The 26,166-nt window shown below is 51.4% G+C and overlaps 1 pseudogene; it reads right to left on the reverse strand.

Annotated features, from left to right (window-relative positions):
• Window positions 1-26,166, reverse strand: part of LOC137464098 (uncharacterized) — a 1,364,046-nt pseudogene that overhangs the window by 1,104,835 nt on the left and 233,045 nt on the right.

The following is a 26,166-nucleotide window of genomic DNA, read 5'->3' on the forward strand; positions in this document are numbered from 1 at the left end:
CTAGAATCCTAAAATTCTACTTTTGCACCCATGCCACACTAATTACTACTTATATCAAGCAGTCAGAGCTTGTAATTCATCCTGTAAGACTGAAAACTCTTTTCCATGGATACAGATCAGACAGTGTCTCTCGGGGCTCTGTACAGGGGGGTTTATGACCCCCTGCCAGGGTCCCAGACCTTCCAGGGCAGCCAGAGGGATGCCCTGGATTCCCACAATCTATAACATGCTTTCTCAAGGAGCTGCGGTCTGTCTAGCAGGTCAGTCTGTGGCAGACTCCCACCCCCTTGGGGTGGTGTTACCATTTTACACTAAACACTACCTGCACTATGTTTACAATAACATGCCAATATCTATCATTTATGTTGTACAGTGCGTCTCTACCTTCAACCAACAGAAAAGTGTCACTGTCGCCGTTGAGCAGGACAGGAGCAGACGGACTCCAAATTAGAAGGCAAGAAATGAAGCTCTGATTTATTTCAAATGCACCGCTCTATTTATAGGGAACATCATGCAGACTAACTTCATTGGTCTTAGAGTAAAAACATCTCACACCACTGGTGTGCAGTGAATGACGCACGGTGGCAGAACATATCTATAAACAATGTGAACAACAAGAGAGATTAGTGAAATATTTACATTCTTTCCCAACTGCTTCCCAGGCTCTCGCCTGGTTAGAAAACCTTCTCTTTTTCTCTCTGACTGAACTGAGAATATCCACATGTCACCATCGCAGCAAGACATGGAGGGCAAGAAGAAGGAGAAGAAGGTCAGGACACACCCAAATCCCTCCATCTTGTCCCCTTGAACCCTGTATTTTAAAACCCTAAAATTCTACTTTTTCACCCTGTGTTAATTCACCTACCACCCTACTCAAACCCTCGTGGCTTGTAATTCCTCATACAACGTTGGCAGTTTTTCCATGGGCTGAAATCGAAGCCACAGGCGTTCTTGACACCGTGCCAAGGTCTCCGAGCCCCCTGCCAGGGGCTCGAGCCATCCAGGGCAGCCAGAGGGACGTCCTGGGTTCCCACACAGAACTTAAAGAAGAATACAAGTGTCTGAGATAAAGAGAGATAAAGAGAGAGTTTCACTTAATTTGGGGTTGGAACAGGCAAAAAACCTGAATCTGGGTCGCACACACCAGGAGTGAAAAACTGTTCAGGCTCATCAACATTGATCAGGCAGGTTAATGCATATGCAAATTAATTTTATGCATATGCATCAGGTAAGGGGATAAAATAAACTGGGGAATTTTCAGGGGAATGAAGGGAAGAAAGATAATTTGCCATTACAAACAAAGTGTAGGTTGGCTGATAAATGAAATCGGACATTGAAAGATGAAAGGAACGGGAGAGGAGGTGGAATGATGTTTGTCTTTTCCAGTAAGGAGGCAGTGACTCTTGCTGTTATCTCTTTGAGAAGGATTTCTTGGCTATCTCATCCCTTTCTTGAGCTGCTAAAAAAATATCTTACATCACATAGTTTCTATTTGAGCATTATGATATAACCTACAACTATATTTACCACACTACTTACAAAGGATTAATACAGTACTACATGTGAAAAATGCAGATTAAAATATTGGCTTTTCGCAAATATTAAAATGAATATGTATTGTGTTCTATTGATTAGTAGTGCTGTATTAGCATTTTAATGGTATGGTAACTGTAGTTTTGTAGTTAAAATGTAGCTTTTGTGGTTCAAATAGAAACTATGTATGTGGGATATTTTTTTAAGAAAGGAATGAGGTACTCCATCGAGATAGCAGCCACAAGACACCTAAATCTTCTAAAGAAAGAATTTGTGGCTTCCTTATCAGGAGAAACTAACTTCTTCATGCCTCGCTCAGACCTAAAGACGCCACCAAGATTTGGCACTAACCAGACAGAGCTTTTTGTTTTAAATAAAATGTATGCATCAAGTGTGAAGGGTATGAATATGTCACAGGCTGTTGCTTTTAAGAGTTGTTTCGTTGTTCACAAGGCATGATTTTTAGCGGCTTAGTGCCCTAAAAGCATCCAGGGGCATTTAACTCTTGGTTTTTATTGCCTCATATTGTCCTAATCTTAATTGTCCAAATTTTCATTACTCTAATTGTATTACTATTTTTATAACCGTTTTATTACTATTAAACTTTTAAAATTTTAAAAACAATTGATTGGCGTTTTTCACACTACAAAATAACTTTCCAACATAATACATACGGTATTCAAGTTAATATTTGTGAAGGGTCAATCATATAATACGCATTTTTCACAATAGTAATAAAATAGCTATAAAAACAGTATCCTGGGCACCAGGACCACCCCGTGCATTGATCCCCCCATCACTGAGCACCGGGATTGGGAACGGGCCCCCCACTCGAACCCCGGGACACCTCCAGGCACCGGGACCCCCCGGGCAGAACCACCCCCGTGCACCGGGACAGGGACTGGGCCCCCCTCGTGCACCGACCCCCCCGAGCACCGGGCCCAGACCCCCCTTTGTGCCCCCCACCCATCATGGGGGTTCCACCCCCTCCCCTTTGACCCCCCCGGAGCCGCGGGACCCCCAGGAACAGTGCCGGGACCGGGGGGGGCCCAGAGATGTGAGAAATGGATTCGTAAAGGATTCCCAAAACCTGGCAGAAAGCTCACACAGCCTTGGACTTGTCCGTACAAACGCTGAGATTTCATTGTGCCAGCGAGCAGCTGCAAGGAATTATCAATAATCGATATCAGTATTGAGCAGCAGAGCAAAATGCTCATGGTCAATAGGAACCTGCAAAAGCCAACAGAGAAATGCAAAAAGCCAACAGAAATGCAGAAGCCAGTAGAGAAATTCAAAAAGCCAATAGAGAAATCCAAAAGCATTCTGAGTATTAGGAATGAGAAGCTTGACTCAGCCAATATATCAAGCTGGGGTCCTTGAGCAGCTGCCCCAGAACCTCCGCCGGGGTCTCCCAGCGCAGCCGGAGCCTCTCGGCCTGGGGTCCCCAAAGACTTCAGCAAGGCCCAAGTCCCTCCCAGGAACCCTCAGCTCCCTCAAACCCAGCATCCCCCACATCCCCTGCAAGTTCCCCCCATGGCACCGGCCATGGCCACGTCCCCACATGTCACTGGCCGTGTCCCACCATGTCCTCACCCATGGCTGTCTCCCCACCATGTTTCAATCCCTGTCATTGTCCCCACATCTCCATCCATGCCTGTGTCCCCTCATGTCCCCATGAATGGCCCTGTCCCCCTCCATGTCCATGTGTCCCCATGTCACTCTCCATGTCTGTGTCCCACCATGTTGTGTCCTACCATGACCACACCCATGTCTTAGTTCAATGTCTATTTTTACCTCAGTATTGGACATTTTGAAGGGATGAAGAGAAATGAAAAGAAAACCAAGGCCAAAAGAAAAGGATTTCCGTGTCCCTGCCGGCTGAGGATCCACATGCTTGGGTAGAAGGGAAGACCCTTTTTTGGTGGAGTTTCACCCCACTGTCTCCAAAATCTTGGTCTTTTTCCCACTTTTTCACCATTTGGCTGTGGAAGATGCCCTTTGGCAATAGGAAATCAAAATCATGGAATCCCTGAAATTGGAAAAGACCTCCAAGACCATTCAGTATTACTTGATGCCACCAGCAGAGAGGACGTAATGCAAAAGATGTCCTGGGGTTGAAAGTCAACAAATCCATTCTCCCCAGGGAATTCCCATTTTTGGTCTGTGTCCTGATGGATGCTCCTGCCAGGGGTTCATCCAGGTGCCCACGGGGAGCCAGGAAGATGTGGAGCACTCCATCCAGGTGTCTTCCCAACAGGGATCACCAAGACAACAGATCACCAGGGCTCTGCCCAATGGGGGTCACTGGGGATCATCCAGCCCGGATCCTCCCATGGGGGATGGAGCTGCAGCAGCGCACAAAGCTCTACCCTCACTCCAAGCTCTTCCCTCACTCGGGGCACTCACACGGCTTCCCTTACTGGTACCTCCGTTGGTGTTGGGTCAAGTTTGAGCTCCTGGAGAAGCTCTTCCCACACTCCCCACACTCGTAGGGCCTCTCCCCACTGTGGATGCGCCGGTGCCTGATGAGGTGGGTGTTTTGCTTGAAGCCCTTCCCACAGTCGGGGCAGCGGAAGGGCCTCTCCTCTGTGTGAATCCGCTCATGTAGGAGGAGATCGGAGCTGGTGTGAAACCTCTTCCCACACTGGGGACACTCGTAGGGCCTCTCCCCGGTGTGGATGCACTGGTGTCTTCTCAGTTTGGAGCTCCACCCAAAGCCCTTCCCACATTCCAAGCACTCGTAGGGCCGTTCCCCAGTATGGACCACCTGGTGCTGGATCAGGGCCGAGCTTCTTCTGAAGCTCTTCCCACACTCCCCACAATCGTAGGGCTTTTCCCAAATGTGGATCCTCTGTTGTCGCATCAGTCTGGAGCTGTGGCTGAATCCCTTCCCATACTCCCCACACTCATAGGGCCGTTCCCCAGTGTGTATTCCCTGGTGCCAGATCAGCTTGGAGCTGAAGCTGAAGCCCTGCCCACATTCCAAGCACTTGTGTGGCTTCTCCCTGCCATGAGGCTTCTCCACCAGCTCTGAGCTCCAGCTGGATCTCTGGTTGCCTTCCTGGCTCAGGGGGGCTCTTTCCTCCCCACAGCTCCCTGGGCTGGGTTTGCAGCCCCTCCTCCTGCAGGAACTCCGGGGCTTTTCCTCCTCCTCCATCCAGCCACACCCTGAGAATGACAAATCCTGGTTTGGGGAAAAAACAAGAGCAGAGCACCTGGGACTGGAGGTTCCTCCTTGCCCAAGTTCATCTCAAGAAGTCATTGGGAATCTTGTGCCCATGTAAATCTCCACTATATCAAGGTTCAGCCCAAAAAAAAAAAAAAAATCACCCAGGAGTTCCCTATCTCTGATCTCTCCACTTTTGGCGTTCCAGAGGTTTGCTTTCCTTGGGATGATGGGGATCCAATGGCCCCAAGGGTTCCCCCTTTTCCGACGTCCTGATTAGGGATAATCCAGGGGCTTTTGGGGGTCCATGGGGTCCCTTCTGCCCCGATTGTCTACTTTGATATCCCAGGGGTCCCAGGGGTCCCTCCTCTCCAGGCTCCCCCCCTTTCCAGCCAGCCGGGGTTCCCCCAGCTCCAGGATCACCCCTCTCTGCTCTGCCCACTCTGGGGGTCCCAGGGGTTCCTCTCCTCTGCTCCCCCGGGAGTCTCCAGTACCAATGTCCTCCCCCTGGTGGCCCTGGGCAATGGCCACGTGGACTCCCAAAGATCCCCCCAAGGGGCTCAGCTCTGGGGTCCTGCAAGATCCAAACCTACACACAAAGAGAGAAAAAACCCTCCCAGGGTTTATTTGGGCCTCCAGACGATATTTGGGGCTCAATTCCACAATCTGCAAGCTCCAAACACACCCCAATAAAAAAACCCTCTCAGGGACCCCCCGATAGATTTGGGACGAGCTCCCCCTCCCCTCTCACCTGCAGGATGAGCTGGGTGCGATGGTCCCGGGGCCAAGGGTGCTGCGGCCACAGGGGGCACTGGAACCTCCTGTTTCTCCTCCTTTTCCTGCTCCTGCTCCTCCTCTTCCTCTCTCCCTCCTCCTCCTCCTTCCGCATCCCACTTCCTGCCCAGTTCCTGCCTTCTCTATATTTAGAGTGGAGAACCTTGCTTGTTTTTAGAACGAGAACAAAGATCCCAGATGGAACACGGCTTGCTGGATTTAGCCAGAAGTGTCAGTGACTAAAGGTCATGTTTGCTCTGCTTTGGTGCCATCCTTGTTCCTCCTCAGTGTTCAGGCTGGGCTATGGGGTGTCCTTGTTTGCTGCATTTTCAGAGCTCCTCCTGAATCCTTTGGGCAACAGGCTGTTCCCTGGGAGGGTTCTTTGTGCTCCTTTGTGACACAGGAGAACCTTCCAGGCGGTTTCTGCGTGAGCTGCTGCTGTGATGTCACAGGAGCACTGCCATGTCCCCGAGGTGTTCCCGTTGCTGTGGCACACGGAGGCCTCAGTGTCCAGAGTGCCTCTGGGCACTGCTCGTTGCCGGAGGATCCTCCTGCCCGAGGCATTCTCAGCAGCCAGCCCAGCCCTGACGGGTGTCCTTCTGTGCTTGCAGGGCTACAGTCTGCAGACGTGTGCAGCGCAGCCAAAATGATCCAGCACGTGGCTGCTGCAGTTTGCACGCTGTACTCTGTGGCGTATGCGGGGTATTTTTTAACCCACTTGGCACGTAAGTCGAGGTTTTCCCTCGGTGCTGTGGCTTTGGGCTTGCTGTGTGCTTGCTGTTCTTCCTCTGGGCCTGAGCTGACTTTGTAACCAAATTGCCATGAAGACACCATTGCTTTGGGAGAGCTCCTGGCAGCAGCTGCAGCTGGAAAAGGGGGTGTCTGCAGCCAGCGGGGCGTGCACAGCATTTGCAATGAGCCCTGGGGGGTTCTGTTCCCTCAAGCGGGGAGTCTGTGGCAGCAGAGCCTGGAACTGCCTGTCCAGCCAAGAGCTGACCCAGCCCAGTATTTTGTGCTGTTCTCTTGCTGTGTGAAGAGACTGTGGCTCCTGGAGGGACGCTGTGAAAGCAAAATGCTCTCTCGGGGTTGCCTTGCTCTGGGGCATTTCCCACCACAGGCAGTTGTTTTCCTGACAGCATCTGGTTCATGTTCCCTCTTCCCTTGCAGGGCACCTCATGAGTGGATCCCGAGCAGCTCCTCCTTCGGTGAGTGGGAAAGGAACCTTTGGTGTTTGGAATTGTGCAGCAAGTTGTGAGCTCGTCATGTGGCAGCCGAGTGCCAGCCTGGGAGGCTGAAGGAAAGTTCCTGCCAGTGTCCTTGCAGCAGCAAAGGGATCCCTGGGAGTTTTCTCCTTTTCTGCTGAAGAGCTTTTGAAGAGCTGCAGGTCTGGTTTTGCAGGCAGAGCATTGCTTGCTGGCTCTAGCCATGGTGGAATATGGAATTCCCAAGAATAAGGGGCAATGTGGACTTTAGCCCATTGTTAGTTTGAACAGCTCCGAACCCAATTTCTGCTTAGTGCAGCTGGATGTGCAGCTGAGGGTAAATAAGGTGATAACTGAGACAGAACTTGCCGTCCCTCACGCTGCCGTCTGTCCACAGGGCACAAAAGCGGCACCAGCACCTCCTCTGGCTCCCTCTGCTTCCAAAGAGGAGGCCAAAGAGGAGGAAGGCATCAGTGAGCTTCCCGCTGTTCCAGGGGACGATGGTGAACGTCCCTCAGTGCCGGGGGATGACAGTGAACTTCCTGCTGCTCTGGGAGACGAGGGCGAACATCCCACGCTGTGGGAACACAACGGCGAGGCTCCTGCAGTGTGGGACAAGGACAGTGGACATCTCCCGGCGTGGGACGAAGACAGAGGACATCCTGTGTCTTGGGAAGAGGAGGGTGAACTTCTCCCAGCATGGGAAGCGGACAGTGAACGTCCCCTGGTTTGGAAAGACGATGGCGAACCTGCAGCGTTTTGGGAAGAGGACGGAGAAGCTCCCTGTGCTTGGGAAGAGGACACTGAACCTCCCTCGGCTGTGGGATCCTGGGCTGAACATTCTGACAGCAGCACAGCCCTGCAGCCAGAGGGGAGAGGGGAGTGGTGCCTGATGCAGCTGAGTACGTCTGCTCTGTTCCTGTGTGCCAGAGCAGGGTGCTGTGTGTGTGTCTCGGCATCAGCTGCACCCAGTGCTGCTCTGCAGCTGAATGTGCCAGTGTCATTTCTTGTCCTTCCCCAGCTGAGACCAAGGGGCTGACGGCCCCAGGGAGGGGGGCTGCATTCTGGCTCTGCTGCAAGGCGGGGTCTCACTCTGGGAGGGAGCGTCTTCCACGTGGTTTCTTTCAGGGAACACCGTGAGCCTGGCGGAGCCTGCCGAGAAATACCTGGAAGTGGAGCAGATTGGCCAAGGGTAAGTGCACGGCAGTTACTTCTGCACAAGCAGGCCCAGGTGTTGTGCTGGTGCAGGATCAAGTGAGAAGTCAGGAGAGCTCCAAACACCTCCAGACACTGGGGCGCCATCCTGCTGTCCCTCAGTCCTGATCAGAATTGATACCTGTGCTCAGAAGGCACCGTCAAAGGCCCCTGAGGCTGGCAGTGTCCTGCCTGCAGCAAGGAGCAGGACCTGGAAGATCTTCTGTCCCTGGAATTGGATTGCCTAAAAGAGCCACTCACCATCTGGTGACTGTCAGAAAACAGTTCCCAAGGAGATTTCTTTCAAATATTTTGCTTCAAAAAATATCCTCCGGTCAGGATTAACAACCTAATGGTTTAGAAACAGAAACCAGAGCTGAACTAATAAGTGCTCTATTCTAGCACAGGTAGTAGAGCCCATACATTCAGTAACAGACACAGAGCTGATGCACTCTGGGGGAAAATGCATCACCTGCCTGATGGCAGGGCCCTTGTGGATCCTGCAGGTCTTAGGCAGGAAATGGGAAAGGATGGAATGCATTCTTTTCCAGTTCTTTAGACACCCGTTACTCACTTCAAGTTTTGAACTAAAGCAGTGCAGTGTGGACATTTGGGATTTGCTCCAGCCCAATTCCTTGGTGTTGGGTCTCAGTTTTCTCTGGCACACCTTGCATGGCAGAGGGCTGGTGGCTGCTGCGCTGTTGTTGGAAGGGTCGATGCCCCCAGGTGCTTGTGAACGCTGCAGGCAGCAGAGATCTCCTGTCTGGGCTGGCTTGCACTGCCAGGGCCTAAAGCGCTGCTTCTTTCTTCTCTGCTGTTTGGTCTTCAGGGCTTTTGGAACCGTTTCTAAAGGACTCGACAGGGCCACTGGAGGAGAGGTCAGTGTCAACACGCCCAGCACGTCTGGCAGCTCTCCAGGGCTCTCCCCTCTGCTGGGAGCTGTGGCTGCAGCTTTGGGGGCCAGCAGAGCTTTCCTGCACAGGCTGCTCCTCTGCAGGCAGAGCCGTGTCAGCCTGCAGAGCACAGCTGGGACAGACTTGGACCTTCTGAAGTGCCCAAAGGAATGCAAGGAGGGCAATGGATGTGTGTGTTTGGTTTGTTGTGCAATCCCAACCAGAGCAGTTGCATCTGAAATCATGACCCAATCCCATAGAACTGCTAAAGGGTTCCCAGCTGTTTTGCTCTGTTTGCACAGAACCAGAATTACCCCCTGCTTGCAAAATGTGTTTGAACAATAATGAGAGTGTTGAGGCCATTTGAGAAGACTGTAGGTGCAGAGAATGTGGTTAGAGCTTGGAGGCTGACAGCTGAGGGGCCATTTCTGCAGAGCTTGCAAGGCCAAATGTCTCTGGCCATGTGTCCTGTAAGCAGCCCCCAGCGAGCAGAGCAATGGGCTGTGGGAATGGCACTTGCTGAGCTCTGGTGTCCCATCCCAAGGCAGTTTGGCACAGCCCGGCTCCATTGCCCCAAAAAGACTCGCTCCGTGTTTGCTGCGGCCTCCTGCCACAGACTCCTCCAGTGAAAGGTCTGCAATGTCCCTTCAGGTGGCCATAAAGAAAATGAGTCTGAGAGGGCAGAACAGGGAACGAGCTGTGAATGAACTCCTGCTCCTGAAGGACAAGAAGAACCCCAACATTGTCAGCTCTTTGGACAGGTGAGTGCTTCAGGCCTTATCCCGTGCCCGGGCCCTGCCTTAACATTTCCTGGCATCCGTAGTCTGTAGCCTGATTTGAAAATGCCTGACCCAGCCGTATCTTCCCAAAACAACAGTCTGGCAGTTCGCTCCCTCCGTGTGCTTTTGTTTCTTTGGTTTGGTTTTCCCTTCAAGTTGACCCTGTTTCCTGTGTCTTACAACAAGTGCTGATAAACCACAGCAGAAATTATTTCCCTTGGCTTCTTCTTCCCAGCCCTTTCCCATTGCTGCAGATGCCAGGAAGACCAGGTTCTTGTTCCCAGAAATGCCTCGTTTGCCCATTTGTCACTGGCCTTGCCTGTTTCTGAAGGGACTTTCTGAAAGGTTTTCTGACCCCTTCTGTCCCAAGTGCTGCCCGGCCTCCTCCCCTGGATAACCCTGGGAGCTGTGTTGCCTTGTTCTGCAGGGAAGGGTGGAACTGATGAGTTCAGAAGCTGAACCAGCTGGGGGCCAGTGTTGTGGTTCCACATTGATCTGGGCCTTTGCTAAACTGCATTTTTCACCTGCTTGCCATCTCAGGCCTCTCCTTTCTCACAGGGGTCTCCTCCTTTAGACTGTGCAGATCCCAAGGGCTGTGCAGCCTGGCAGGAATGTCTCTCCATCGGATTCTGTCCTCATTGACAAGTGACCTGGCAACAAAACTCCACTCCAGGCTTTTCCATGGGGGAATTGAGCACTGCGCATTGGTCTCCATGCCACTGCTTTCCTCTTCCAGCTTCCTTGTGGATGGAGATCTCTGGCTGGTGATGGAATACATGGATGGAGGAACTTTGCAGGACGTTGTCAGACAGACACGCATGGCTGAAGGAGAGATGGCAGCCGTCAGTCGGGAGGTGAGGGATCCTGCCTGTGACTGCCATGCCTTGGACACGATGGTCCTTCCCAGCAGGGCGTGAGAGCAGGAGTGGCTCCATGCTCAGGGCTTTGTTTCTCTGTTGTTTTTATGAGCTGGAGAAGAAAGAGCCCCTGCAGTGAACGGCCTGCCAGCAGCACTGCACTTCTACTCTGTTCTTGTTCTCTTTCCTGCTGTTGTGGCACTCTCTGTCTGTTTTGGATTTGATGTGCTGTTCTCAGCTTTGCCTTGAACCGTTTGCCTGGAGCTTGTCTGCACTGCACTCCTGGCCTGTCAGAGCAAAGTCGCTGCTGGCAGAATTCTAAACTGTCCTTTCTTGTGTGATATATTCCGGCCATTGGTTTTTACCCTGGTGTTTCTTGTTCTCTCTCAGTGTCTGCAGGGCCTGCATTTCCTCCATTCGAACCGGGTGATCCACAGAGATCTGAAGAGCTCCAACATCCTTCTGGGAATGGACGGCTCTGTCAAGCTGGGTGGGTGTTCCTGGCCAGGCACGGCGCTCCCGGGGTGCGGCTGTGGGGCTGCTTCCCAGTGACGGCCAGAGCCCCACAAGGGCTGCTGGGGGCACTGCCCGGCCCCTGCTGCCAGCTGAGAGCGGCTGCCCCTGCAGAGAGCTCAGGAGAGGAGCAGGATGTCAGGGGTGCCTTTGCTCTGGGAATGGCCCTCCCAGAGGGGCAGGAGTTGGAATCTAAAGCTGCAAGGGAATCAGTAAAAGTGACTGCATGAAAGCTGAGGGTTTCTTTAAGGGTCCAGTTCAGTTCCATCTTTCCTTGGCTACAGCCCTGAGGACTTTTCCAGCTGACTTCACTGCTGCATTCTCAGACGGAGAGCGGGGAGTCTTTGTGCTTGGTTTCCTCATTCCAGCTGCCTTTGACAGTGTTTGTTTCTGTCCTCAGCTGATTTTGGCCTCAGCGCTCAGCTCAGCCCTGAGCAGGACCAGCGCAGCTCCATGGTGGGCACTGCTCACTGGATGGCCCCAGAAGTTGTCACCAGTTCTCCTTACGGCCCCAAGGTGGACATCTGGTCCTTTGGAATTGTGACCATCGAGATGGTGGAAGGAGAACCTCCTTACTTCAAGGAAACGAGGGCCATGGTAAGAGGCAAATTCTCCCGTGGTTGCAGAGGCCTGTGAGCACAGGGTGACCCTGCACTGGGAGCAGCAGCTGGAGGTTTCTGCACATGGGGAAGGGAATTCCCAGAGGACTGGAGTCTCAACACAGACACATATTCTGCAGTCTCCAGACACAATTTGCTTTGGGATTTACGTTGTTGAAGCTCTTCTGGCTGTGAGGATGACCTGAAATTGTGAAGCAAGTGCACCAGCTCTTTACAATGGCTGTGGCAGCACCAGGGTTTGGGTTTTTTGGTTGGCATAGAAAAATGAGCTGTGAGCAGCATCTCGGCCGGGGAGGAAAGTGCCCCTGGAGCTGGGGCTGGGAAGCCGGGGTCGATGTGAGCACTTGTGGGTGGGAAGGAAGCTGGCAGAGCGCTGAGTTTGCTTTTCCTGCAGGCTCGCGCTCTGATCCGGCAGAACGGGACCCCGCAGCTGCAGGAGCCCAGGCGCCTGTCGGCTCTGCTGCGGGACTTCCTCGAGTGCAGCCTGGAGCCGGACGAGGAGCGGCGCTGGTCTGCCCAGGAGCTGCTGCAGGTGAATGCCAAGCGGCTGCAGGGGAAGCAGCAGCGCCAGGGAGGGGTTTTCTTGTGGGGCCCCCTCCGATGGTCTCCGGTCTCGCTGCTTTCCACACGCAAAGCAAGCAGAATCCTCGCCTGGTTTGGCTTGGCAGGGGCCTTTCGAGGTCATCTGCACCTGGGGCCCCACAGCGAGCAGGGCCATCTTCAAGCAGGTCAGGTGGCTCAGAGCCCTGCCTGACCTGAGCTTGGATGTTTCCAGGGAGGAGGCACCTCCCACATCTCTGGGCACCTTCTGTCAGTGCTTCCCCACTCTCCTGCTAAAAAATTTCTGCCTCAGACCTAATCTGAGCCTGCTTTCCTCTCCTGAGTTTCAGACCATTTCCCTTTGTCCTGTTGCAACAGAGCCTGTGAGGAAGTTGACTCTGGAAAGTAACGGTTCATTTCTTTCTTTTTTCTCCTTTGGGCAGCACCCATTTTTATCATCAGCCAAGCCTCTCTCCAGCCTGACCCCTCTGATCACCGCAGCAAAGCAACTGAGGCAGCAGCGGAGGAGATGAAGCACTGGAGGACAGCATTTAGTTACAGTAGTGAGTTAGGACAACTAGTTAGTTATGGTAGTTAGCAGTGCCAGTTAGTTATGGTAGTTAGCAGTGCTAGTTAGTTATGGTAGTTAGCAGTGCTAGTTGGTTAAGGTAGTTAGGACAGCCTGTTTGTTACGGCTCTTATGACAGCCTGTTTGGTATGGCAGTTTTTTGAATAAAAACTCTCTTAAACCTCAACTCCCTTGACGTGTCCCTTCCTTCTCCCTGTGTGACTCAGCTGCCCGGAGCAATGTGAGGGGAGAGCGGGCCCAGCCTCACCCAGAGCTGAGCCCCAGCAGAGCCCTGGCAGAGCCCAGAGCAGCCTCGGCATCTGCAGAGTCAGCCTGGAAGGAGGCGCTTGGAGCCTTCTCGGCTGCACCCGACTCTTGGTTACAAACTGTGTGTCAGGGCTCAGCCCCAGATTGGGGTGGCCCTGAAAGATGGAAAAGTCTCTCCTCCAGCCTGTGCCTTCAAAGAAAGAGTCAGTAGTCTTCAGTCCTCCGGTCTCAAGGTAGTTTATTGTGTGTTATCTAAAAGATTTTCTTCCTGAGCTGCTGCGGTCCGTTCAGCAGGTCAGACAAAGGCACACACTGACTCCCAGGGGGCTGGTGCCATCTTTTATATCATCCATTACGTGTTAAATGTTTATGGTTTTACCCCAATGCCTATCACCTATATTGAATGGTGACTTTCTACTCTAAACCAATCTGTGAGTGCCAACATCGCCATGAACATGGAGGTGAGGAAGGAGAAAGAAGGAGGACAGGGCACGCCCAAGTCCCTTCATCTTAGAACTTCTGACCCCCATGTACAAAACTCAGACCCCTCTGTACAAGGCCTAAAACCCCCCTGTACAGCAGTCAGAAGTTCTGCCTTTCACTTTGTGACTACTTCTACTATAATATCTAAACTTTTGTGATTTCTTGTTCTTCCTGCAAGGTTGGTAACTTGTTCCATGGGTCAGATTCAAAGCCACAGGGGTTTCCAGCTGCATGCCAGGGTCTCAAATGCTTCTGACCTGGGCCCAGAACATCCAAGAGTGTCCAAGGGACATTCTGGGTTCCGACAAGAACAGGATAATGAGAAGTCAGTGAAGAGTCTTGAATGCAGCTTTCCCCACGCCTCCCTCCTTCCAGCTGCACCTCCTCCCCCGGCAGTGCAGGAGACAGGGAATGGGGCCATGCTCAGTTCATCATCCGTGGCTTCTCCCTCTGCCCAGGGACAGGAGTCGTTCCCCTGCTGCAGCCTGCGCTCTCTCCCACCGGAGACTTCTCCAGGAACTTCTCCAACCGGAGTCCATCCCCTGGGGCACAGCCCCCCTCCAAGTGCTGCAGCGTGGGTCACTGTGCCACGGGGTCAGTCCTTCCAGGACAGGCTGCTCCAGCGGGGGCCCCTCTGTCCACGGGGTCACAGCCTCCTCTCAGGCATCCCTGTGCTCCAGCCTGGCTCCTCCAGGGGCTGCAGGGGGATCTCTGCATCCCCATTAATCTGCAGGGGGATCTCTGCATCCCCATGGATCTGCAGGGGGATCTCTGCATCCCCATGGATCTGCAGGGGGATCCCTGCAGCCCCATTGTTATCAATGAATCAGTCAATTTAATAATTAGAGGAATTTATTAAATCAAGTCAAATAAAAATTGGAAAAGCCACAAGCAAAACAGCGCCGAGCCAGGCGATCGGAGCTGGTTTCAGGCTATACAGCCCCGTACCTCTGGCAGTTCACAAGGTACTGATTCCATAGGGTTTTATTTTTATTGCTTTCAGACGTAGTAGGATTCCTGGGGGGTCTTCCTGTTCCCTCTTGTCAGTCTTGCCCCTTTCCACATATTAATGCATGTTTTCTTGTGCAGAGTTTTCCCCGGAATACTCTGCTGAAGTCTCGTTAGATGGCAATCCTCTCGAATATCTTGTTCTGGCTATGAATATTCCTCTTATCAGTTCAATGCTTATCTTCTAGATGGAATAATCCTTCAGAGTAACCATCCTTTGAGACAGGAATTCATCTTGTATATATTGTTCTTTCTGTCACTTGATTCCATTTAAAAAGATACTGTATTTTTTTTAGTCCTGAGCACGAATTTATTTTAAATTATATATTACACCCATGGATATGCAGCAAGACCTCTGCATCCCCATGGATCTGCAAGGGGATCTCTGCATTCCCATGGATCTCTGCATCCAGCACCACCGTCTTTGGAGGCACCAGGAATAGGCTGAGCTCTGCCTGAAGCTCTTCTCCCATTCCCCACACCCTTCCCACCACAGAGAGGGTTTTCCCTCCTCACAGCTCCCCGGGCTGGGTTTGCAGCCCCTCATCGTGTGGGACCTCTGGGGCTTTTCCTCCCCACTGCATTCCTGTGCCGTGGAGCCATTCCAAATGGCCTCTTCCACGAGGTTCTGTGGCAGGGATTTGTTCTCCCTGGTCTCTGTCCACAGATCAGTGCCTGGGGCAGGAAGGACAAGGAGAGTTAGGGACACGGAGAAAGGGAAAGGGAAAGGCAGGAGAGGAAGGAAGAAGAAAGAACGAGGGAGGAAGGAGATGGGAAAAAACGTAGATGGATAAAGGAGAGAATGAGGAGAGGAAGCAGGGCAGAGAAGAAGATGGGATTTGCCTCTGTGCCAGAGGGAAGGGGAAAGAGATCCCCACAATCCATCCCTGGCAGGACGGCGTCAGCAGCGAGGTTGTCCTGCAGCCAGGGGCGATGCTGGGCTGGGAGATGAGCAGGAGAGAGGGGCAAAGGGGCAGTGACTTCCTCCTCACCTGCCTGGCTGTCCCAGTCTGTAGCGTCCTGGCACTACCAAGGCCCTTGGAGCGTCCGGCACTGATGAGCCCAAAGTTCACGGCGACTTTATAAAGCTGACAAAGTAGGCAGGATGGGTCTTTGTAGGATCTCCAGCAAACTGGTTTATTGGAACAGGAACAGGGCACAGAGCTGAACAGGCTCCAGGGACAAAGACAGGCTGCAAGCTGAGGGCACAGGGGGTTTTTATATGGGGTAGTGAGGGTGGAGCTGAGGGTCAGGGTCCAATGGATATGGGGGAAAATGGTGCAAAGGAGGGGTTAAGGGTCGTGTCAGCTAATAGGGAAACAGAGGCAGGGAAATGCAGTAAACTTGGGCCAGTGGAGGGACAGAGAGAGGAGAACATTCTAGGGACTAACCAAAATAGGTGACAGGGGTTGAACTGGGGTAATTAGGCCAACGGGCCAATGGGGTAACATAACTTTACAGAAATCAGCATGTGCCTGCAAAGATCTATGGGAGAAGCAAGCTTCTCCCCATAACCTTGAAATCTATTCTTGTTTGGGACCAGTCCTCCACAGCTGAGGGACTGAGATTCTGATGGTGGGCTCCTGGGCCTCCACAGCAGTGCATCTTCCTTTTCCTTGTTTTCATTGCAGCGTCATTCTCCTCCACCCAGATGAAACTGAGGATTGGCAATGGCTTGCAAGACAGCAAGGGGTGAGTACCTTGGGTTTGGTGAGAAATGAGCCTCATGCTTTAGAATTTTTAAAACTTTAAGAAGGGATAATTAGAGACAAATCAATAACAGCGGTGGGTGTTTGGCAATGGCCAGAGGCACACTGGTTAACCATAGCAACTCTTCTTATCTACTTTTTCCGTTGTATTGTTCAAAAACATATTGATAAAGATTGTACACATTGAAAGATTTCTTTGAACTCGTTTACTTGTTCCAGGAACTCTTGAAGTTGGTTTGACCCCCAAGCCGCCTTTCTAGAGTACGTGCAGGAATCGTGGATTGTTGTTCTGAGCGTTGTGTGTCACTTCCTCACAACAGCCCCCTGATCCCTGGTTTCAGCTGTGAGTCTGCAGGCCCCAAGTTGGGCAACTCCCTGGGGGCTCCCCTGGCAGGGGAGACCCTCCTGGAGCAGTTCTGTGTCAGGAAGGAGAGATGCATTGGACTTCTTTGGTCTTCAGCTTCTGTTTATTGTTTCCTTATCAAAACTTCAGCACACTGTCTGCACCAGACTCTGTGTGCAGGAAAAACAGCACAAAAGTGACTAACAATCTCTTGCTGCAAGGCATTTTGAGTCTAATCAAAAACTAAGCTACCCAATTAAGTAGAAACACCTAAATTATTTTCCTTTCTAACCCAATAACTGAGCCCTAAAGACCTGGATTTTTCATGTGCATTTTTCTACCCAATTACAAGATACCACCTAAAGGCAAGAAGAAAGAGGAAGGAGAAAGAAGAAGGGAACTCAAGACAACACCCTATATCCTCCATCTTGAATCCATCTATAACATACTAAAAATCCTAAAACCTAAATGTCTCACCCATGTGACATACTCCACTACTCTCTACAATCTCTACAATCTCTTTCACACTTTTGTGGTTTCTAGTTTACCTTGAGGCTTTGGAAGTTTTCTCCATGAACAAGGGTCAAAGTCAGTGCTCCCCTGGGGGTCAGGACACCCCAGAGCAGACAGAGAAATATTCCCAGTGCCCTGGGTTTCCACATCAGCAGGCGACAGTTATTGACAGTCGAAGGGTCAGCGGCAGGGGTCCTCATCACACCCGTTCCTTAAATGTTATCTGGCCATGCAGACGGCTTTAGCTACTTCCACAAGTACTTTAAATCAACATTAGCTGTTTCACAAATATCTCTGAGTTATTCTTGTCAGTTAGTTACAAAAATAAAAGCATTAGTTATTATTTCACAACTGCAGCAACTTCTGCAAAAGTTAACATTCTAATGCACAACACGTAGCATCCATTTCAATTCTTTGCAAAAGCCAAAACTATAATGTATATTTTTCACGCTGTCCACAAACTAAAATATCATCCATGAATGATGTTCTGAGGATTTGAGCGACACAGGGGCCAGGGCATTGGCCACAAAAAGCTGACAAATCGTACGACAGCAGAAGCAGTTAAAAGTGATTACAAACTGTCCTATATCAAAATCAGCTCATCTTTCATGTTGTGATTAGGAATAAGTTGCAGAAGTCAAGACAAAAAAGCAAAAGCCACCAACTACATAGTTCTTTATAACAAACCCAGGGCAGGTTTTTCCCTTGCATGGAGCACTTGGGCCTTCCCCGGGCCCCTTCTGCCCTCTTGAAGAGTCGGTGGCATTTTCCACCACCCACAGTTTGTAACCAAGAGTTGGGTGCAGCCGAAAAGGCTCCAAGCGCCTCCTTCCAGGCTGACTCTGCAGATGCCGAGGCTGCTCTGGGCTCTGCCAGGGCTCTCCTGGGGCTCAGCTCTGGGCGAGGCTGGGCCCGCTCTCCCCTCACATTGCTCCGGGCAGCTGAGTCACACAGGGAGAAGGAAGGGACACGTCAAGGGAGTTGAGGTTTAAGAGAGTTTTTATTCAAAAAACTGCCATACCAAACAGGCTGTCATAAGAACCGTAACAAACAGGCTGTCCTAACTAACACAACTAACTAGCACTACTAACTACGATAACTAACTGGCACTGCTAACTACCATAACTAACTAGTTGTCCTAACTAACTACTGTGACTAAACGCTGTCCTCCAGTGCTTCATCTCCTCCGCTGCTTCCTCAGTTGCTTTGCTGCGGTGATCAGAGGGGTCAGGCTGGAGAGAGGCTTGGCTGATGATAAAAATGGGTGCTGCCCAAAGGAGAAAAAAGAAAGAAATGAACCGTTACTTTCCAGAGTCAACTTCCTCACAGGCTCTGTTGCAACAGGACAAAGGGAAATGGTCAGAAACTCAGGAGGGGGAAGCAGGCTCAGATGAGATCTAAGGCAGAATTTTTTTTAGCAGGAGAGTGGAGAAGCACTGACAGAAGGTGCCCAGAGATGTGGGAGGTGCCTCCTCCCTGGGAACATCCAAGCTCAGGTCAGGCAGGGCTCTGAGCCACCTGAGCTGCTTGAAGATGGCCCTGCTCGCTGTGGGGCCCCAGGTGCAGATGACCTCGAAAGGCCCCTGCCAAGCCAAACCAGGCGAGGATTCTGCTTGCTTTGCGTGTGGAAAGCAGCGAGACCGGAGACCATCGGAGGGGGCCCCACAAGAAAACCCCTCCCTGGAGCTGCTGCTTCCCCTGCAGCCGCTTGGCATTCACCTGCAGCAGCTCCTGGGCAGACCAGCGCCGCTCCTCCTCCGGCTCCAGGCTGCACTCGAGGAAGTCCCGCAGCAGAGCCGACAGGCGCCTGGGCTCCTGCAGCTGCGGGGTCCCGTTCTGCCGGATCAGAGCGCGAGCCTGCAGGAAAAGCAAACTCAGCGCTCTGCCAGCTTCCTTCCCACCCACAAGTGCTCACATCGACCCCGGCTTCCCAGCCCCAGCTCCAGGGGCACTTTCCTCCCTGGCAGAGATGCTGCTCACAGCTCATTTTTCTATGCCAACCAAAAAACCCAAACTCTGGTGCTGCCACAGCCATTGTAAAGAGCTGGTGCACTTGCTTCACATTTTCAGGTCATCCTCACAGCCAGAAGAACTGCAACAACAGAAATCCCAAATGCCTCTGCAACCACGGAGAATTGGCCTCTTACCATGGCCCTCGTTTCCTTGAAGTAAGGAGGTTCTCCTTCCACCATCTCGATGGTCACAATTCCAAAGGACCAGATGTCCACCTTGGGGCCGTAAGGAGAACTGGTGACAACTTCTGGGGCCATCCAGTGAGCAGTGCCCACCATGGAGCTGCGCTGGTCCTGCTCAGGGCTGAGCTGAGCGCTGAGGCCAAAATCAGCTGAGGACAGAAACAAACACTGTCAAATGCAGCTGGAATGAGGAAACCAAGCACAAAGACTCCCCGCTCTCCGTCTGAGAATGCAGCAGTGAAGTCAGCTGGGAAAGTCCTCAGGGCTGTAGCCAAGGAAAGATGGAACTGAACTGGACCCTTAAAGAAACCCTCAGCTTTCATGCAGTTGCTGTTACTGATTCCCTTGCAGCTTTAGATTCCAACTCCTGCCCCTCTGGGAGGGCCATTCCCAGAGCAAAGGCACCCCTGAGAGCCTGCTCCTCTCCTGAGCTCTCTGCAGGGGCAGCCGCTCTCAGCTGGCAGCAGGGGCCGGGCAGTGCCCCCAGCAGCCCTTGTGGGGCTCTGGCTGTCACTGGGAAGCAGCCCCACAGCCGCACCCCGGGAGCGCCGTGCCTGGCCAGGAACACCCACCCAGCTTGACAGAGCCGTCCATTCCCAGAAGGATGTTGGAGCTCTTCAGATCTCTGTGGATCACCCGGTTCGAATGGAGGAAATGCAGGCCCTGCAGACACTGAGAGACAACAAGAAACACGAGGGTAAAAACCAATGGCCGGAATATATCACACAAGAAAGGACAGTTTAGAATTCTGCCAGCAGCGACTTTGCTGTGACAGGCCAGGAGTGCAGTGCAGACAAGCTCCAGGCAAACGGTTCAAGGCAAAGCTGAGAACAGCACATCAAATCCAAAACAGACAGAGAGTGCCACAACAGCAGGAAAGAGAACAAGAACAGAGTAGAAGTGCAGTGCTGCTGGCAGGCCGTTCACTGCCGGGGCTCTTTCTTCTCCAGCTCATGAAAACAACAGAGAAACAAAGCCCTGAGCATGGAGCCACTCCTGCTCTCACGCCCTCTTGGGAAGGACCATCGTGTCCAAGGCATGGCAGTCACAGGCAGGATCCCTCACCTCCCGACTGACAGCTGCCATCTCTCCTTCAGCCATGCGTGTCTGTCTGACAACGTCCTGCAAAGTTCCTCCATCCATGTATTCCATCACCAGCCAGAGATCTCCATCGACAAGGAAGCTGGAAGAGGAAAGCAGTGGCATGGAGACCAATGTGCAGTGCTCAATTCCCCCATGGAAAAGCCTGGAGTGGAGTTTTGTTGCCAGGTCACTTGTCAATGAGGACAGAATCCGATGGAGAGACATTCCTGCCAGGCTGCACAGCCCTTGGGATCTGCACAGTCTAAAGGAGGAGACCCCTGTGAGAAAGGAGAGGCCTGAGATGGCAAGCAGGTGAAAAATGCAGTTTAGCAAAGGCCCAGACCAATGTGGAACCACAACACTGGCCCCCAGCTGGTTCAGCTTCTGAACTCATCAGTTCCACCCTTCCCTGCAGAACAAGGCAACACAGCTCCCAGGGTTATCCAGGGGAGGAGGCCGGGCAGCACTTGGGACAAAAGGGGTCAGAAAACCTTTCAGAAAGTCCCTTCAGAAACAGGCAAGGCCAGTGACAAATGGGCAAACGAGGCATTTCTGGGAACAAGAACCTGCTCTTCCTGGCATCTGCAGCAATGGGAAAGGGCTGGGAAGAAGAAGCCAAGGGAAATAATTTCTGCTGTGGTTTACCAGCACTTGTTGTAAGACACAGAAAACAGGGTCAACTTGAAGGGGAAACCAAACCAAAGCAACAAAAGCACACGGAGGGAGCGAAGTGCCAGGCTGTTGTTTTGGGAAGATACGGTTGGGTCAGGCATTTTCAAAACAGGCTACAGACTACCGATGCCAGGAAAGGTTAAGGCAGGGCCCGGGCACGGGATAAGGCCTGAAGTACTCACCTGTCCAAAGAGCTGACAATGTTGGGGTTCTTCTTGTTCTTCAGGAGCAGGAGCTCATTCACAGCTCGTTCCCTGTTCTGCCCTCTCAGACTCATTTTCTTTATGGCCACCTGAAGGGACATTGCAGACCTTTCACTGGAGGAGTCTGTGGCAGGAGGCCGCAGCAAACACGGAGCGAGTCTTTTTGGGGCGACGGAGCCGGGCTGTGCCCAACTGCCTTGGGATGGGACACCAGAGCTCAGCAAGTGCCATTCCCACAGCCCATTGCTCTGCTCCCTGGGGGCTGCTTACAGGACACATGGCCAGAGACATTTGGCCTTGCAGGCTCTGCAGAAATGGCCCCTCAGCTGTCAGCCTCCAAGCTCTAACCACATTCTCTGCACCTACAGTCTTCTCAAATGGCCTCAACACTCTCATTATTGTTCAAACACATTCTGCAAGCAGGAGGTAATTCTGGTTCTGTGCAAACAGAGCAAAACAGCCGGGAACCCTTTAGCAGTTCTATGGGATTGGGTCATGATTTCAGATGCAACTGCTCTGGCTGGGGTTGCACAACAAAGCAAACACACACATCCATCGCCCTCCTTGCATTCCTGTGGGCACTTCAGAAGGACCAAGTCTGTCCCAGCTGTGCTCTGCAGGCTGACACGGCTCTGCCTGCAGAGGAGCAGCCTGTGCAGGAAAGCTCTGCTGGCCCCCAAAGCTGCAGCCACAGCTCCCAGCAGAGGGGAGAGCCCTGGAGAGCTGCCAGACGTGCTGGGCGTGTTGACACTGACCTCTCCTCCAGTGGCCCTGTCGAGTCCTTTCGAAACGGTTCCAAAAGCCCTGGAGACAAAACAGCAGAGAAGAAAGAAGCAGCGCTTTAGGCCCTGGCAGTGAAAGCCAGCCCAGACAGGAGATCTCTGCTGCCTGCAGCGTTCACAAACACCTGGGGGCATCGACCCTTCCAACAACAGCGCAGCAGCCACCAGAATGATGATGATGATGATGCCCCACTCATGGCGATGATAACAGTAGAGGGCAACAACAATGACAGTGATGATGACGATGATGACAATGACGATGAAGCTGACAGAGAATGATGATGATGATGATGATGCACCACTCATGCCAATGATGACAGCAGAAGATGACAATGATGACGATGATGACAATGATGATGAAGGTGACAGAGAATGATGATGATGATGATGATGCACCACTCATGGCAATAATGACAGCAGATGAGAACGATGATGATGATGGCAATGATGGCGATGAAGATGCCATGTGGGTCTCCTCACCATGGTCTCCCCCAAGAGCACCTCAAGCAGCTGCGTGAGCACAAAGCCATCGTGCAGGTCCAAGTAGAGGTCCCCGACGCGGCAGGCGGCGTGCGCCGGGTGGGCGTTCACCCACTTGGTGAAGGTCTTCTTCTGCACCGCGTCCCGTTCGTCTGAAGGGACATAGAGGTCACCACAAATCCACCCCAAATTCCACCCCAGAACCACCTTGAGACCCCAAATCCACCCTGAGACCCCCACGGGACTCAGGAGCCTCCAGGTGAACGTTCACCCACTTGGTGAAGGTCTTCTCCTTCACCATGTCCTGCTCGTCCAGGGGACATCGAGGTCACCCCAAATCCACCCTGAGACCCCAAATCCACCCTGAGACCCCTATGGGACTCAGGAGCCTTCTGGTGGACGTTCACCCACTTGGTGAAGGTCTTCTCCTTCACCATGGCCTGCTCGTCCAGGGGACATCGAGGTCACCCCAAATTTTGGGGGCTTTTTGGGGGGTTTTAGGGTTTTCTGGGGAGAGTTGAGAAGATTTTTGGGGGTTTTTTAGGGGTTTTTGGGTGGTTGAGGAGTTTTTTTAGTGTTTTTTGAGGTTTTGGGGTTTTTTGGGGGGATTTGAGAAGTTTGTTTTGGGGTTTTTTGGTTTTTTTTATTTTTTGAGGGTTGAAATCTGCAAATTTTTTGGGGAATATTTGGATTCTTTTGGGGGGCAATCTGCAAAATTTTTGGGGAATATTTTGATTTTTTTGGGTTTTTTTTGGTGGGAAAATCTGTGAATCTTTGGTTTTTTTTGGTTTTTTTTTTGGAATTTTTTGGTTTTTTTTTTTTTTGGAGGGGAAGGTAATATGAAAATTTTTGGGGAATATTTTGATTTTCTTGGGGTTTCTTCGGGGGGGAATCTTCGAATTTTTTGGGGAATATTTTGATTTTTTTGGGTTCTTTTTGGGGGGGGGGAAAACTGCGAATTTTTTAGGAAATATTTGGATTTTTTTTTTTTTTTTCACCCACCAGCCAAGGTCTTGATCCGGGAGCACTCGAAGATTTTGGGGTCCCCCCAGGCTCGGGGCTCCGGGGGGGGGGTCCCAGGGGCCGTTGTTGTTGTTGGGGGGAGGGGCGACCTCCACGTTTTCCAGCTCGGCCGCCATGGGGGGGGTCCCCAAAATTGGGGAGGGGTCCCACAACGAGCTCAGGGGGGGGCCTGGAAGAGATTTTTGGGGGGGGGGTTGAGATTTTTGGGGGGTAGAGACCCCCCGAGTTGGTTTAGGGGGGCTGGGAGCTCCCAAAATTCAATGAGAACCCCCCCGAGACCCCCAAAATCCCCCCCAAAACCCCCCAAAATCCATTCCAGACCACCCTGAGACCCCCAAAATCCCCCCAAGAAGGCCCTAAAATTCTCTGAAACCCCAAAATCCATCGAGACCCCACACTGAGATCCCCAAAATCGCTCGCGACACCCCAAAATCCACTGACAGCCCCAAAATCCCTCCTGAGACCCCCCAAAATTCTCTGAGACCCTAAAATCCATGGAGAGCCCCGCCCTGAGATCCCCAAAACCCCCCCGAGACCCCCCAAAATTCTCTGAGACCCCAAAATCCATTGAGAGACCCCCCAAGATCCCCAAAATCCTCCCCCGCAACACCCCAAAATCCCTCCTAAGACCACCCCAAAATTCTCTGAGACCCCAAAATTCATGGAGAGCCCCACCCTGAGACCCACAAAATCCCTCCTGGAACCCCCCAAGCCCCCCAAAATTCAATGAGACCCCTCCCCAAAATTCTCTGCGAATCCCAAAATCCATTGAGACCCCCCTGAGATCCCCAAAAATCCTCCTGAGATCCCCAAAAATCCCCTGAGGCCACCAAAATCCATTCAAGACCCCCTGAAAATTCTCCGAGACCCCAAAATCCCCTCAGGACTCCCCCTAAGCCCCCCAAAATCCTCCGAGAATCCTCAGGACCCCCAAAATCCCCCCAGGACCCCCCCCTAAACTCCCCTAAAATTCCCCCAAACCCTCCTGGACACCTCAAGACCTCCAGGACCTCCCTAAAGTCCCCGAAGACCCCCAAAACCCTCCCAGACCTTCCAAGACCCCCAAGGACCCCCTAAACCCCCCAAAATCCCCCAAAATCCCCTAAAATTGCCCCAAAATCCCCTAAAATTGCCCCCAAATCCCCTGAAATTCCCCCCAAAATTCCCCCAATCCTCCCAAAACTCCCCCCAAATCCCCTAAAATATCCCCCAAAATTCCCCCCAAATCCTCCAAAATGCCCCCAAATCCCCTAAAATCCCCTAAAATTCCCCCAAAATCCCCCAAATCCCCTAAAATTCCCCCAATCCTCCCAAATTTCCCCCCAAATCCCCCAAAATGTCCCCAAAATGTCCTCCAAAACTCCTAAAATCCCCCCCAAAATCCCCTAAAATTCCCCCCAAATTCCCCAAAATGCCCTCAAATCCCCTAAAATTCCACCAGAATTCCCCAAAATCCCCTAAAATTCCACCAAAACTCCCCCATTCCTTCCAAAATTCCCCCAAAATTCCATCCACCCCCCCCCCCCGCCCCCCAGCACCGGGACAAGCCTCGCCCCATAATTCCAAAAAAAAAAAAAACATTCCCAAATCATTTCCGAAACGGGATGGGCATCGGGCAGCGTTATCCCGGAATTCCCGTTATCCCAGAATTTCTGTTATCCTGGAATTTATGATATCCCAAATTTCCCATTATCCCAAAATTCCCATTATCCTGGAATTTCTGTTATCCCAGAATTTCTGTTATCCCGGAATTCCCGTTATCCCAGAATTTCTGTTATCCTGGAATTCCTGTTATCCTAAATTTTCCATTATCCTGGAATTTATGTTATCCCAAATTTTTCATTATCCTGGAATTTATGATATCCCAAATTTCCCATTTTCCCAAAATTCCCATTATCCTGGAATTTCTGTTATCCCAGAATTTCTGTTATCCCAGAATTCCCGTTATCCCAAATTTCCCATTATCCTGGAATTTATGTTATCCCGGAATTCCTGTTATCCCAAAATTCACATTATCCTGGAATTCCTGTTATCCCACTTTTTGTCACTGTTATCTCAAAATTCCCCTTATCCCAAAATTCCCATTATCCTGGAGTTTATGTTATCCCAGTTTTTGTCACTGTTATCCCAAATTTCCCATTATCCCAAAATTCCCATTATCCTGGAATTTCTGTTATCCCAAAATTCCCATTATCCTGGAATTTATGTTATCCCAGTTTTTGTCACTGTTATCCCAAATTTCCCATTATCCCGGAATTTATGTTATCCTGGAATTCCTGTTATCCCTAAATTCACATTATCCTGGAATTCCTGTTATCCCACTTTTTGTCACTGTTATCCCAAAATACCCATTATCCCAAAATTCCCATTATCCTGGAATTTCTGTTATCCCAAAATTCACATTATCCTGGAATTCCTGTTATCCCACTTTTTGTCACTGTTATCCCAAAATACCCATTATCCCAAAATTCCCATTATCCTGGAATTTCTGTTATCCCAAAATTCCCATTATCCCAAAATTCCCATTATCCTGGAATTTCTGTTATCCCACTTTTTGTCACTGCTATCCCAAAATTCCCCTTATCCCAAAATTCCCATTATCCTGGAATTTACGTTATCCAAAAATTCCCATTATCCCGGAATTCCTGTTATCCCAGTTTTTCTCACTGTTATCCCAAAATTCCCATTATCCCGGTATTCCAACATTCCCAATTTTCCCATTATCCCCGTGATCCCAGTTACCCTGGTTTGTGTCCCCACTATCCC

Source organism: Anomalospiza imberbis, chromosome 36 (assembly GCF_031753505.1).
Source record: "Anomalospiza imberbis isolate Cuckoo-Finch-1a 21T00152 chromosome 36, ASM3175350v1, whole genome shotgun sequence".
NCBI classification, from domain to species: domain Eukaryota; kingdom Metazoa; phylum Chordata; class Aves; order Passeriformes; family Viduidae; genus Anomalospiza; species Anomalospiza imberbis.